General features: G+C 43.0%; 1 pseudogene; it reads left to right on the top strand.

Annotated features, from left to right (window-relative positions):
- The window catches only part of LOC142139809 (tripartite motif containing 13-like), a 693,488-nt pseudogene that overhangs the window by 623,522 nt on the left and 54,506 nt on the right, over window positions 1-15,460 (top strand).

The raw sequence follows: 15,460 nt of genomic DNA, 5'->3' as shown, positions 1-15,460 counted from the left end.
CAGTACTCTAACAATTTCTTCAAATTCTCATAAACTGTGACATAGGTATGTTGTCTTTCCATTTCCTATAGTAACAACTAGTATAATCAATGTAGCTGTTATTATCCACGTCTTTAATAAACGTATAGGTATTAATCACTTGCTTTTCCATATTATTATTAGTGTCCAAAACCAAATCAAGAAATTCTATTTTTTCTCTATTAATATTTGAAGTGCATTTCAATTCATAATCATTATCATTGATATCTGTCATAAATTCATCAAACTCTATAATAGTACCCTTCCAGATAATGAGTATATCATCTATCTACCTCTTAAAAAGAACAATTCTCTCCATATACCTCTTATTATAAATGATTTGCTGTTCGCAGCGACTCATAAATATTAGCATAGCTCAGTCGCGTGATCAATGACTGTTTTATATATCGGCACTTTGCTAGATCTGATATTATATTGTGCGTATTGTGCGCTCTTTTAAATGTATTTGTGTGAATTGATGTTTTCTCTAACTGGGTAGAGGCTTATCCAGCTGCTTCTAATCCTGTTGTTTTCACTGCTAAGAAAATCGTTCAAGAATTTGTTTGTAGGTTTGGCATCCCCAAAATCATTGAAAGTGATCAGGGTGCACATTTTACTGGTGATGTCTTTCAGCTTATGTGTAAGCACATGGGTATTGATAGTATGTTACACACTCCCTATAGGCCACTAGTGGGAAAGTAGAGGGTACATTTTACCATCAAGAACAAATGGAGTAAGGTGATGACTGAACCTGGATTGGCGTGGTCAATTAGTTTAAAAAAATAATAATATGAAAAAAAGAATGAAAAAAATAACAACAAATAAATAATATAATATTGCATTGCCACTGGTACTCCACGGCATTTGAACCACTCCTAGACCACCACTGAACCTGTCACCTTTACTCTTTGGCAGACAACTTCACTTGATGGTAGATCCCAAAGATGATTTAAAGTGTAACAATGAAGTAACTGTTCTATATCTATAGAGATGAGCAAACAAATGAAGCAACAACAAAAGAATCTCAAAATACTGCCTCCTGATATATGGCAGATGCTAACTGTCATGATGTTTAATTTGGGGAATATACTATAATCCACAATTTTCCAGGTTATTTAACAGACAGGTGGGAACATGTGTTGATGACCAGCACCACATCCTTGAAAGTAGCAGAAAGAGCCACTTGGATGCATTACACCCACTGCAGAACAGTCAACAATCCGGAGAAGGTTCAAGACAAGGCTGAAGCTGACACTACAACCCCATCACTCGTGAAACCGTTCCGTGAGACTTAAAATCGCAGTCAATAATACCTGAGCCAAGGATCCCACAAAGTCTACTCTTTCATCATGGAGCAGCAGTTTTTCTGTTTTGTTTTTTTTCTATTATTTTTTTTAGGACAATCTATTTATGCAGTAGTGATCAGGGGATGGAGATTGGTTTGGATGATGGTACTGATATTGTGGAGATGGAGGAAAGGGTGTGGTATGAATTAACATCACTAACAATGCTGACAGTGTTTAGAACTACAAAATAACCCCAAAAACAATAATAGCTGCAAGATGAGAATATGGACTTACCATATAGCAGGCACTTCTGTCCGGCAGCTTTAATGACGCACACATGGAAAATGCGACTGTCATCAATATCTACTTAAAGAAATCAAGTCATTTCTAATAGACACAGTGCAAAAGGCACTTTTAAAGTGGCCAGGGGGCGACCCTACCACCTGTACAATGTAATCCAGGCAGTGAAGCTGCTCAGAGTGGGTTTTTTTAGATGCTCAGGGCCATTAGATAGAGCATTAGATAATCATAACTTTGAAATGATTAATTCTCCACAAGAAGTGACTAACTGTTGTTAAAGTCAAGTTGCATATTGCCAATGACAAAACTATCGGTACTCTTTGATTTTACAAAAGCAGGCTGAATATTGCTCTCAAAATATTAAATGTTCTTGCAGATTGCATGACATGAAAAAAAGATTTATGATTTTCCACTTTTAAACTTACATTGCTCCTTTCCCAATAATAGTACTTTGGTGGCGGTGGGGTATCGTTTGGCTGCCTCTTTAGCAGGAGAGATCTAACACATACACTAGGGCATGCTGGGACCGGTGGTAATTGTTTTTATGGTTACCACCATAACAACACAGATGACTCCTTCAATTAAAATCCGAATCTGTAAAAAAACGATTTAAAGAGAAGTGTTTAAACACTTAACCTGCAGGGTTTGACATTGCCGCTTTAAATTAAAAGGGATAGAAGTCGCACTGACGTTAAAGTCTCCTGATGGACACCTCAGTAGTCGGAGTGACTTGCGGTCGGTCAGCATCCTGCGCCCATCGGACATCTCCAACATCGAGATGCAGGTAAGTCTGCTTCTCTTTAAATCGTTTTTTTACAGATTCCGATTTTAATTGAAGGAGTCCTCTGTGTCGGACTATTCATCACCGATAACCGCACCCAACCTGCCGTGACAAGCTGTGGTTCTCCAGGTGTTTGTGAAACTACAAGTCTCAGCATGCTTTGCCAGTTGATAGCTGGCAACATATGCTGAGTCTTGTAGTTTCACAACACCAGGAGAACCACCTGTTGTTCGGGCCTACACAAAGGGGCGTATTACGCGCAGCTGCACGGGTCCCAGTACTGTAACATCGTGGACTTCCATGCGCACCCCAATGTTGTGGTACCCTAATGACACTTTACAGACGCAGCTGTGCATAATCGCAGGCACAGATCCTAATTGAATATGCCCCTAAGGCTTTTAAGTCGAGCTACTGTGCTGGATTCTAATGAGACAACTCGAGCGCGCTGAAAGTGGTTGGCAGTGGGTCCAGGCTTAGAGTAAATGAGTGTGACCTTGCTGAATAGTATGAATCGAAGAGAAATCTTCGCTATTTAGTATTGTTAAAATATATTTCGAAGAGGATCTGGAGCTAAAGATACTTTTTGGTACCTTATAAATAAATGTTAACAATAATAAAATTCACACTATATCTCGTAATATATCACAACTTTCTTCTTTTTTTCTGGCTTTTACCCATCATGCTACAATGCCGCCAAGCACTGTGACACACGCATTGAAACGGTTTGCAAGTATTTGCTTACATCATAAAGAGATAGGAGCACTGCCAGGAGTTTTTGCATCACCATTTTGGTGCCATCTAGTGGACTTTACTTTGTTCTGTTGTATTTGTACCATAAAAAACATTAAACATGGTAATTCCTACATAACCGTTTGCCTTACTTGTTTTATCATGTGAAACCTAAAGAACAACCTCTGAATAAAGACATAAGATGTGTAGATGGTCAAATTTAGACAGGCAAGCACAGAGAATGCAACAAGTCAATAAGCTATAACTAGAGACGTGCGCTGACCCTTGTGTTTCAGTTTCGAAACTAGTGTCGGTTCTAAACCAACTTCGTGTTTCGGCTTTGCTACCGGTTTTGTCGAAACAAATACGAAAAGGTTTTGGTTTGGGATCTGGATTTAATTAAAAATTGAGAAAATAGGTAAAATAATGTCATTTTGATCTATTTTTACTCCTACAATTACTAATTAACATTCATTTCCAGTCTATTTTCTAATGATCGGTCCCAATTTTCATCAATGCTGGCCAAGGTCTGCTGTGAGCTGTCTTAATGAAGGATTTTGAAACTTTGCCATCATTGCATTTGCTTTCTCTGATTTAATTCAAAAATATCCCAATTATTCGACTTCCACAAAATTATTTGACAGTGCAAAAAACGATCACCTAATTATACTTTCTAAAACAGGATTGTAATGCAGTTCTTCGTTAACCATTATACCTGTACTTCTCATCACCATTAGTGTCTCATTTTCAGTATTTACCTCAGTAGAACATTTTCCACACTTCAACACAGTAGGAACACATCTGACACATAAGCCAATTACTAAGATGACACCAAATATAAGAAAAAGGAATTTACCTATAGTAGCAATCATTTCCTGTACCCACTCCCCTAGACCTGAGAACCATTTTGCAGCGAAGACTTATGGTTCTTCTGAAACTTCCATTTTAATTGTAAGATTTCGTCCATTTTCCGATCAATAACTTCTTTGGGGTCGTCTGTATTATTGGTAATGTAAGTGCAACATTTGACACCAAATTGGGTGGCTAACGTCACACAATATCAACCAGTAATAGATGCGAGATAATTTAACACCAGTCTATGTTGCACTCACTCCTTTTTGTAAGCTTGTAGCTCCTTACCCGTATACCTATGTAATGTTAAATACTTTCGTGTCAAAAAAGACAAAAGTATTATAGGAGCGATACCTTTATTGGCTAACCAAAAAGCTTTTTATTATATTTGCTAGTTTTCAGAGCACAGAGGCCCCTTCATCAGGCAAGTTTACAAATGAATGACTGAGAAAAAGGCACAACATTGAAGAGCTGTTCTATCAAGAAATTTGTATGAGGGGGTGGGGGGGGGGGGGGTGGGGGAGCGTAATACATTATTAAGATAAGCTAAAATAATAAAAAAGGAGGTTTTTGTTATGGATGTAAGAGTAGAAGTCCTACGAGTTCAGATCGCAGACCTCTGAACTCAGACTTTTACTCTTCCATCCATAATGAAAACCTCCTATTATTTTAACTTATCTTAATTATGTATTTGAGAGCGATGTCCTGCAATGGTTCAAAGGGGTCAGTGGTTAAGGCGTCCAGTACAATATTAAGGTCCCGAGGGGCTAAAAATGGTTTCACTCTTGGTCATAACCTCTTCAGTGTCTGAAAGAATTGGAAGACAAGAGCCTGAGATGACAGATTAGTATCAAGAAGGATGTTAAGAGCAGATATTTGCACCTGCAATGTAGACGGTGCTAATCCTTTCACAAAACCATCTTTAAGGAACATTAACACATCTGGAACACTAGCAGACATGGGATCCTTCGCCATGTTTTTCACCCAATAAATGAATTTTTTCCAAATTCAGTAATAAATTCTAGAGGAAATCTTTTTCCTTGCCTGAACTAGAATGTCTATTACCTTGTCTGAAACACCTTTGGATTTCAATAGCCGCCGCTCAGTATCCATGCCATTAAACCAAGGGAGCCCGGATTTGGATGCAGTATCGGCCCCTGATGTAGGAGGTTCGGTCTGACTGGCAACAGCCATGGATGTTCCAGCAGCATCCTCCGTGCTACCGTGAACCAAGGGCAACGCGGCCATGCCGGGAGGACTGCTATCACCACTACCCTTTCCTTCCTTATCTTCCTGAGTACCTGAAGGATGACTGGAAAGGGAGGAAACACGTACCCCAGCTTGAAGTTCCACTGTATCGACAGAGCATCTATTCCTAGAGCCCTGTTGTCTCTGTGACGGGAGTAGAAAAGGGGTACCTTGTCAATGCTTCCTGTGGCAAATAGGTCTACTTCGGGCGCTCCAAACCTGTGTCGTATGAGTTGAAAGACCTTTTTGTACAACTCCCAGTCTCCTGGGTGGACTTACTTAAATAGTCCGCCACCACGTTGTCTTTGCCTGCCATGTGAAGGGCTGAGAGAGATCTCAGATTTGTCTCTGCCCATGCCATCAGAGTGATTATTTCGGCCAGCATTGCTCTGCTCTTGGTGCCATCCTGCTTGTTTATAAAGGCTACTACAGTCCTATAATCAGAGAATACTTGCATATGTTTGTCTTGTAAGTAGGACTGGAAGTACTGGACTGCACGCCAGACCGCTCTCACCTCCAATATGTTCCCCTGGAGAAGTCTCTTTTCATCTCGCCAGGTGCCCTGTGTGACCATCACCTGCATGTGAGCACCGCAACCTACTGAACTGGCATCTGTGGTAAGAACACCAGTCCAGTATCAAAAGAGTCACACCTTGCTTCCTCAATCCTTGTAGTTGCCACCAGTCCAGGGACTGTCTTGCTGACCACAAGAGGTTGATTTTGGAATCTAGCTACCCCACTGTATGATCCAATTCTGAGAAAAGGTTTGATTGAAGATCTCTTATATGCCATCTTGCCCATGGAAGGATTCCTATTGTTGAGGAAGACATCCCTAGGAGGCGAAGACACGTCCGTGCCGAAACTTGAGGTTGAACATGAATTTGATGAGCTAAGGACTGGATTTTGTCCACTCTTTCTTGAGAGAGACAGACTTTGGCCATTCTTGTATTTATTTGTACTCCTAGGAACACAAGCTGTTGTGTGACGGTCTCAGATGGCTTTTTGATACATTAATCAACCGTGCTGTTGTAGAAACTAGATTACCTGGGATATAACCTCCAGGGCCGCTTCTACTGACTTTGCCGCAATCAGGATATCGTCCAGATATGGCCACAGAGCTACTCCTCTCTCCTCGAGTGCTGCTATAAGGACTTTGGTAAATGTTCTTGGAGATATGGAAAAGCCAAACAGAAGGCAAGTAAGCTAGAAGTGGCGTCCTTGAATGCAAAACATCAGGAATTACTAGTGATGAATAGTGACCGGGATTTGAAAACATGCATCCTTTAAGTCTATCGCCATCAGAAAATCTCCTGTTTCTACTGCTTTGAGGATTGAGTTGATAAGACTCCACCTGAAAGTGTTTTGATTGCACATAATAATTCAAAGCTCGTAAACCTAGTACCGTTCTGAAGGCACCTGACGCTTTCTGGATGAGGAACAGTCTGGAATAGAACCCCTTGTTTTCCTGATCTGTCGGCACTTGCACAATAGCTTTTGTTCTCACCAGGCCTTCTAGGCCCTCCTCCACTTCTTGCTGTTCTAAGAAGGACGTGGGACTTTACTTGACAAATCTGTTTCCTTTTGGCCAGGTATGGAATTCTATAGCATATCCTCTGGCGACTATCTCCTGGACCCACCTGTCTTGTGTGGTCTGATTCCAAATTTTTGCAAAGCGTGATATCCTGCCGCCCACTGGGGTCAGTGGAGACTGGATCTGCAGATAGTTATTGGGTTCTTGGCTGTTCTTGTTTCCCCCTTTTCGGTCTGAAGGGCCAAAAGAACTGTTTCGTCACACTCTCTTGATGTCTGGAAAATTGTCTTCCATGCCTATAGGCACAGACTTCTTTAAACTGTTGCCTTGGAGAGTAAGTGAGGAAACATCTACCCTTTCTGTCCTGTGGTAAATTATTAGCACTACCACTTGCTAGCCTCTGCATTAGATTATCCAGCTTTTCTCCAAATAAGAAATTACCTTCACATGGAAGTGTTGTCAGACAGCTTTTGGATTGAAGATCTGCCGCCCATGGACGTAACCAAAGCGCTCTTCTTGCAACCACTGCCGAGGCCATGCTTTTGGAAAAGAAAAACAATTGTTTCCAATGAAGCTTCAAACAAGAAATCAATGCTCTTCTGCATAACCTCTAAGCACTTTAGAAGGTACAATCTATTTATTCTTCAATATCTATATGTAACGTGCAGGCCCTCAATCTAAGGACTCTAGCTACCAAAGCCATGGCTATCCCAGACTTTAGAGTTATGCCTGAGGAGATGTGTAATTTCCTGAAGGAAGTCTCCATTCTCCTATCCATTGCCTCTTTCAATGGTCCCCCATCATCCCATGGGAGAGTGGTCCTTGAGGATAAGCCAGCTATGGCTGAATCCACCTTAGATACCGACCACCATCTTCGCATATCCTCATCCTGGAAAGGGTACATGCGGTTCAGTCTCCCAATGTTAGGATGGCTTTTGTCTAAGGCTTGCCACTCTTTAGAGTTCAAGTCTTTAATCACCTTATGGGTATGAAACACTCTAGATTTCACTTGGTGTTCTGAAAACAGTGCATCCTGTGGTTTGGCCGGAACTGTAGGTTCCTCAATGCCTAGAGATTTGTTAATAAGCTTGAGTATAACATTTACAGTATCCAAATTAAATATTCTGGGATCTTCTTTCACCTCAGCCTCACTATCTCACTCAGAATCCCAGTACTGAAGGGAACTGAATGTTTCAGACAATGGCCCTGGCCTTATATCCACCATCTCTTCTGCTATTGGAGTCCTGTCCCTATTTTCCCCCTGCTGTGGGGCCTGAAAATCCTGCATGGCCTTCACCATCCATGAAAAGAACTGTTTGAATTGTTCTGGGGGGCCAGGATCTTCTATCGTTTCAGGGGTACATGACACACATCAATGCAATCTTTCGGCAATCGGCCATCAAAGGCTGCACACACTCGATTCTTAACTTTACATTTTCTTTTTCCCTGCACAACCTCCACAGAGGTACTGTAAAGAATAGAGCAAAATAGTAAGCTATTCTAAAGAACACAAATATCCACTTCTAAGGGCTTACCTTGGGGTGTCTTTCAGCTTTTTTGGGGCAGGATTCTGGTCCATAGTGCACTGTATCCAGATTGATGGCAAGTCCTGCAGCATACAACAATGAGCCTCATATAATGGGCATCAGTAGCTTTAAAAAGGTCCCTGTCCTGACATCAGAGTGTGTCTATTGCAGGATAATGTTTTCCACCTGCCCCTTGAAAGGTGTACCGATGAATGGGAGTAGCACTGCACAGCAACCCGGAAGCCCACTGCGCATGTGTACGCGTCCTCCCTGTGTGCATGCCCGACTCGGAAGTCCCAGACAGCATCCAAACTTGAAAACAGCCCAGCTAAGAAAACGATGCAGTTCCAGCCCATGCCCTGCCGGACTGCACATACAGCCTGCACATAAGGAAAGCCACAATCCTCGGGTAAGCCCCCTCAAATAAAATAAAACAGAGAATGCTATACTGCACTAGCCTGTCATACACTTGCTGAAAAGACACTTAGGAAGAGGAGCTGCCTTATATGGGATCCAGGTGGGGCAAATTTCTTCCTGTCTACACTAAGCTGATCAGAGTATTAACCCATTGCAAGGGCTGCCATGGAGTTGGGAAAGGAAAATAGAATGTCCTAAAGAATAAAAGTGAGAAAAATCCTGGAACAAGAAGAGTATAAAAATCGCCACTCAATTGCTGGGATAATAGTCTGTACAATGTCCTTGGCTCAGATGATGTCAGTAGCTGCAGTCTTTAGGTTTCTTGGAACAGGTTCACAAGTGACAGATCTGTGTTGTCAGTCTCGGTTTTGTCTTGTACCTTCTCCGGATTGTTGACTTTCCTGCAGTGAGTTGAATGGACCGAAGTGTCTCTTTCTGCTACCTTCAGAAATGTGTTGCTGGTCATCAACACTTGGTACAGGCCTTCCCAACGGTCTGTTAAACAACCTGAGCGTAAGAAATTGCAGGTCATAACATATTCCCCAGGTCCAACATCATGACAGGTGACAGCAATTTGAGTTTCTGTTGTTTTAGCTGTCTGCTCATTTTTATGAAATATTGCAGTCACTTCATTATTGCACTTTAAATCATCCTGTGGACCTATGATCAAATGAGGTTGTCTGCCAAAAAGGGGGACAGATTAAGAGGAGGTCTGGGAGTGGTTCTGATGCTATGGAGGACTAGTGGCAAAGCTTCTAGCAGCGCCAATCCAGTTTCAGCCATGATCTTATTCAGTTTGTTCTTAATGGTACAGTTTACCCTTTCCACCGGCGTGTGGTCGGTAAGGAGTATGAAGTCCGCTATCAATTCCCATGACTACACATTCTGAAAGATACAACCAGTAAAATGAGTCTCCCCATCACTTTCTATAATTCTAGGGATACCATATCTGCATACAAATTCCTGAACAATTTTCTTAGCAGTAAAAACAGCAGTATTAGCGGCAGCTGGAAATGCCACTGCCCAATTAGAAAACACATCAGTACAAACCGATACATATTTGATATTCCTGCAAGGTGGTAATTGGATGAAGTCAATTGATATTACCTGAAAAGGCCCGTCTGTAGGAGGGCTCAGTTAGTATGGTCTTCCAGACATTCTTCCTCACACAAATAAGACAAGACATTGCCTTCTTACCAGCTTGAGAAGAAAAGCCTGGTGCACACAAGTATGCTCTAACGAGCTTACATATACCTTCTATACCCAGTTGAGTCAGACCATGTGCTGCCTCAGCCAGGCCTGGGTAATTTGCCCTAGGAGCCACTGCCCTACCCTGTCCATCTCTCCAGAGTCCAGTGGACTCTTAACCACATCCCTTCGCCTTCCAGACCACCTTTTACTGTAGGGAACACAAATTTTGCATTTCAATAATTTCTGTGTGTTTGTCATCTGAAAAACCATCATTTTGTCAGTTGATACATTTACAGATAACCCTGCTGCCCACTTGACAGTTTGCCCTGCTATTGCCCACCGATACCGGGTTTTGTGTGAGCTTTGTATTTGATGACGGCTACTGCCTTAGGTAACTGTATCGCTGTCAAGAGTCCTTTTTTATGTGATGTGAATGTGCTACTGGCATGCCTGCCGCTGTAATAAAATTTCTAAGATGCCAAAGGGCCCGGAAATCATGCACTAATCCAAAGGTGTACCTAAAGTCAGTGTATATATTAGCTGATTTACCCTCTGCCAACTCACACGCTCTCCTTAGTGCCACGAGTTTGGCCACTTGGGCTGAGTGAGGTGGGCCAAGGGGTTCAGCTTCAATAAAATCCTCATCATCTACAACAGCATAATCGGTACATAGTTCTCCTGTATCTGTTTATGACAACTCCCATCCGTGTAAAAATCTATATTTTCTAAGGGTGCACAGTGGCCTAGTGGTTAGCACATCTGCCTCACAGCACTGGGGTCATGAGTTCGATTCCCGACCATGGCCTTATCTGTGTGGAGTTTGTATGTTCTCCCTGTGTTTGCGTGGGTTTCCTCCGGGTGCTCCGGTTTCCTCCCACACTCCAAAAACATACTGGTAGGTTAATTGGCTGCAATCAAAAATTGACCCTAGTCTCTGTCTGTCTCCCTCTCTGTCTGTCTTTGTGTGAGTGTGTGTATATATTAGGGAATTTAGACTGTAAGCTCCAATGGGGCAGGGACTGATGTGAATGAGTTCTCTGTACAGCGCTGCGGAATTAGTGGCGCTATATAAATAAATGATGATGATGATGATGATGATGAAGGGTGTGTCACATATGTCAGGTCTCGCAGTAAAAGTCTGGTTCAGATATTCCATACAATCATGTGTATCAGTATACCTGCAAAATTCACCTCTAGCCAGAGTCTCCTCTCCTTCCACCCTTTGTGCCTCAAGATGCACATGTGGTAGATATGTAGCTGGATTTAAAGTATTGCACCGTTTGATGGTGATGTTTGCAGGTGCCATCAGAGCTAGTTCCCACTTTGTGAACCTTGCTGAAGAGACATGCCTGGTTTGAGCTGAATTTAACAGAGCAGATACTGCATGTGGTGTATAGACAGTTGAATCATGTCCTAATACTATCAACATTTATTTATAGAGCGCCAGCAAATTGCATAGCGCTTTGCAATTGGGAACAAGCATTAATAAAACAATACTGGGTAATACATACAGAGAAGTAAGAGAACCCTGTTAGCAAGCTTACAATCTATTGAATACTATGTCCTCGCTCTTACTTACCAGAAGAGCAGTTGCTGCTACACTTCTGAGACACGTTGGGAGCGATTTTGTCACAGTGTCCAATTGTGCACTGTAGTATGCTACCGGTCTGCTAGCGTCACCATGTTTCTGTGTCAAGACATCTGATTCACAACCATCAGTCTCCGTAAAATACAACTCAAATGGCTTTTCACAATCCAGTATATCAGGTGTCTTAGAGCAGGCATTCTTTAACCTTAAAGAGAGTTTGACTGACTCCTCTGTATGTGCAACACGCTCAGGCTTTAAGGATGAGACTAACTCCTGCAATGGTAATGCTAGAATAGAAAAACCTGGATTTGTGGAGGCTGTGGACGAATTACACAAGCTGCGTCCACTCACCACTTCTCCACTGTGTACCACTAAACTATACACACGATTGTCATTGTACCCAGCGAGGTTCCTAACACTGAGCTGACGGAAATATTAACACTTTACAGCATAAAACAATACCCCACCTTTTCAGAGAGGTTCCTACTGAGTACAATACCACTGGTAGCACTAAGTATTTTACAATACCAGCCTTGCCAGAGTACCTCCTTCAACCGCTATCACTCGTTACATATATAACACGTTCGGTCCGACCACGCGGCGTACAGATACTAAGCTATCTGTATACTACGCCATTACAATTGGTCACAAAATTACCCTGCTTTCGTAAACATAGTATACCTTTCCTCGGTTCTCTTTTATACTCTATTTCGTCAAACAGCAACCAGCATCAACTTGACTTTATCTATACAGTCACAATTCACATACACAATTGTTTTCTGCGCAGAAAAATATTTTCCCAAATGCTTGTCGTAAGTTTTCAGAGGTTTTAACAACTGATTATACTATAAAATACAACAGGACTATATATCAAAACAACTGATTAAAACACATGGCAATACAGGAACGTTATGCAAAATAAATCACATTAAATCGCACAATGACAAAAACAAACAGATTTTTTTTTACTTTCTTGTCTCTAGGTTCTAACCAGCGCTCCTTGGATTTCAGAAAAACGGACATTCAGTTTCACAACACAGAATGATAAACAGGCCTCGAACACATTGCGTTCTGACCCGATTAGGACACGTCTCCACCCTTTGTTGAGGAACTGAAATCCGTAGGCTTTGCGAATTCTCCGGTAGCATGATCTCACCGCTTCGAGCCCCCAGATTGTTATGTCCGTCTAGTCGCTATCAATGAAAATTGTCCGCTACGATTTGTGTGGTTACAACGCACAAGGAGACTTAATAGCAAGATGCAACAAATAACAATTCAATAAATAAAGTACAGCCCATACGCACGCAAGCTCTCTGGATCCAGCATACAGTCATTCAATCCTGAAGTATGGTGTCAAGTAGACTGTTTAGTGGTCCCAGAATCTGGTTTAAATACAGTTTGTGATACATAAAAAAAACCCCCAAAAAAACAGCAGTGATGTCTTGACATGTTTCCATAGGTTCAGGATGCAGGTCAGTCAAGTATAATGCTGGTCATAGGTCGATTCAAACAATGCCCTCCAAAGGTGGGGGTCAACTCAAGCAGCTGCATAAGTGTCTTCCCTCCGAAAAGCTGGTTTAAACTGGTCTATCTGCATTACACACACACACACACACTATCATTCTGATCATTATTCCTCTATCATCCATAACTTGCATACGCAATATGCGACCATTTAGCCGATAGTAGCGGATGTCCGATGGCGAAAAGTGGGTTAGAATGACACTAAACATGATGTTTCCTATAACCTGAACCTTAGATATCAACAAAGTAGTTTTAACATTATTTTATTAAACTATTAAACCTATTATACTCTATTACGGCGGTTCCCAAACTGTGCGCCGCGGCTCCCAGGGGTTCCGCGGCGCTGTCACTGGGGTGCCGCGGGCCAAGCATTGAAAAAAAGAAAAAGCACAGAAACTTACCAATCCGCCAGGCGCCGGGACCCAGAAGACTTCTCTCTCTCCCGCTGTCACTGAATATCGACGTCAGTAACAAGCTGCTGCGGGAGAGAGGAGGCTGCTGGGTCCCGACGCCCGGAGGATTGGTAAGTTTATGTGCTTTTTCTTTTTTTTCTATGGCTGGCGCGCGGCAGAGGAGAGAGGGTGACAGCGGGGGCAGAGAGGGCAGAGAGGGTGACAGCTGGGGCAGAGAGGGTGACAGCTGGGGCAGAGAGGGTGACAGCTGGGGCAGAGAGGGTGACAGCTGGGGCACAACGGGGCAGAGGAGTGTCACAGGGGCAGAGAGGGTGACAGCTGGGGCACAACGGGGCAGAGGAGTGTCACAGGGGCAGAGGTGGGTGACAGCTGGGGCACAACGGGGCAGAGGAGTGTCACAGGGGGCAGAGGAGGGGGGACATCGTGAGAGAGGGCAGGGGAGGGGGACATCGTGAGAGAGGGCAGGGGAGGGGGACATCGTGAGAGAGGGCAGAGGAGGGGGACATCGTGAGAGAGGGCAGAGGAGGGGGGACATCGTGAGAGAGGGCAGAGGAGGGGGGACATCGTGAGAGAGGGCAGAGGAGGGGGGACATCGTGAGAGAGGGCAGAGGAGGGGGGACATCGTGAGAGAGGGCAGAGGAGGGGGGACATCGTGAGAGAGGGCAGAGGAGGGGGGACATCGTGAGAGAGGGCAGAGGAGGGGGGACATCGTGAGAGAGGGCAGAGGAGGGGGGACATTGTGAGAGAGGGCAGAGGAGGGGGGACATTGTGAGAGAGGGCAGAGGAGGGGGGACATTGTGAGAGAGGGCAGAGGAGGGGGGACATTGTGAGAGAGGGCAGAGGAGGGGGGACATCGTGAGAGAGGGCAGAGGAGGGGGGACATCGTGAGAGAGGGCAGAGGAGGGGGGACATCGTGAGAGAGGGCAGAGGAGGGGGGACATCGTGAGAGAGGGCAGAGGAGGGGGGACATCGTGAGAGAGGGCAGAGGAGGGGGGACATCGTGAGAGAGGGCAGAGGAGGGGGGACATCGTGAGAGAGGGCAGAGGAGGGGGGACAGCATGACAGAGGGCAGAGAGGGCAGTGTGTCTGGATGCAGAGGGGGCAGTGTGTCTGGATGCAGAGGAGGCAGTGTGTCTGGATGCAGAGGGGGCATTTTTGCATACAACTAAATAAGTATTTCTGTCCTGACCTAAATACTTATTACAATTTTTTGACCCAACTACTTCTAAAACAGGACTGCTCAATAATTATTTTGGAGGGGTGCCTTGAAAAAATTTGGAGACTCTAAGGGTGCCGCAAACTGCAAAAGTTTGGGAACCACTGCTCTATTATAAAAGACTGTGTTGAAACTTTATTAAGGTGAACTATTTACAAGTGAATGTGTAAGTGTACGGAGAAGTGTTTTGCACGTGTTATTGCTAAATATGCCATTCCACGCCGTAACGTGCTATTCGCATATTTCCACATAAAGTCAAATTAAATTGATGGTTATTAATTGAAACAACTTCACCCAATTATTCGACTTCCGCAAAACATAATAAAATCTGAAAATACATAATAATAATAATAATATTAATAAGTAAAAATCCCAACACTTAGTTAAGATTGGATGTAGAATATGAGTACCCTAACATAATCAATAGCTACCTGACCCACCTACAAATAGGACCACATAAAGTTATACCATAACCAATGGCAAAGAAAAATACAAAATAATAAATCCACATATAAAATAATAACATAATTATTTTGTTAATATATATTATCATTAATAAAAATGATACTGCTCCTTAAAAACGTTAGGATATATGTAGTCAAAAAATATACAAAATTGAAACATCTAGAATAATTTGTAAAACACCACTTCCAATGTGGCTAACCTTCTACCTACCACAATGTTAACGAACTATAGACCACATTTAGAAAACATACCAGCACAGACCCATTTGCATTAATAGAGACACTTATGATCGAGGGCTTCATTTAAACCCATTGGGTGCAAGATGGCCAGTTTTAATATCCATGCTGACTCATAGTTTAGTGAATCCATCACCCC

This window comes from Mixophyes fleayi, chromosome 2 (genome assembly GCF_038048845.1).
Source record: "Mixophyes fleayi isolate aMixFle1 chromosome 2, aMixFle1.hap1, whole genome shotgun sequence".
Classification (NCBI taxonomy): Eukaryota; Metazoa; Chordata; class Amphibia; order Anura; family Limnodynastidae; genus Mixophyes; species Mixophyes fleayi.
The sequence above is the reverse complement of the archived record's forward strand: the minus strand, read 5'-3'. Positions and strand labels throughout refer to the sequence as shown.